Source organism: Brassica oleracea, chromosome C8, assembly GCF_000695525.1.
Source record: "Brassica oleracea var. oleracea cultivar TO1000 chromosome C8, BOL, whole genome shotgun sequence".
In the NCBI taxonomy this organism is placed as follows: Eukaryota; Viridiplantae; Streptophyta; class Magnoliopsida; order Brassicales; family Brassicaceae; genus Brassica; species Brassica oleracea.
The window spans coordinates 3,874,573-3,875,192 of record NC_027755.1 but is presented as its reverse complement, the minus strand read 5'-3'; positions in this window follow the sequence as shown (position 1 = coordinate 3,875,192).

Below are 620 nucleotides of genomic sequence, written 5' to 3'. Positions count from 1 at the left end.
TTTTTTCTGGACTTCTTTTACGCCGAAGAGAGTTCGTAAGGCGTTGAGGTTTGTGCATCCTGGTCCTGCTTTGGGCGGAGAAACAAGGAGTAATTCCGAACCTGAAGACCAAGGTCCCAACGCTGGTCCCAACGCCGCTCCCACTATTGCGACGGGCCGAATTCTTCGAAGGGGAAAGATATTGATTTCGGCGACCTGGAGTTTTCGGTGGACGATTGCATGCTTCCGCGATGGGATCCGAACCTTGCTTTCGGCGATGGAAGTGGTACGAGCGAGGTCCCTATTCCGGACTTTGATGATTTCTTCGCTGATCTTCCGTCGGGTTTTGACGCTCCTCAGGCCACGAGCGAGTCAGGGAGGCCGAGAATTGTTGCGGAAGGATCACACATCATTAACGGAGAATAATTTTTAAGAATCCCGACGATCGTTATTATTATTTTTTGCTTATAATGTGTCAATTGGTTTTATAGGGTTTGAACTTGCTTGGATCGGCCATTGAGACGAGTCATAGAGAGGCCATGATCTATCGCTTTAAAGCAGAGAAGGCGGAAAAGGATCTTGTTCGCATGCGAGACGAGATGTTGGCGCGAGACGCTCAACTCGCTCGTGATCATGCCAGG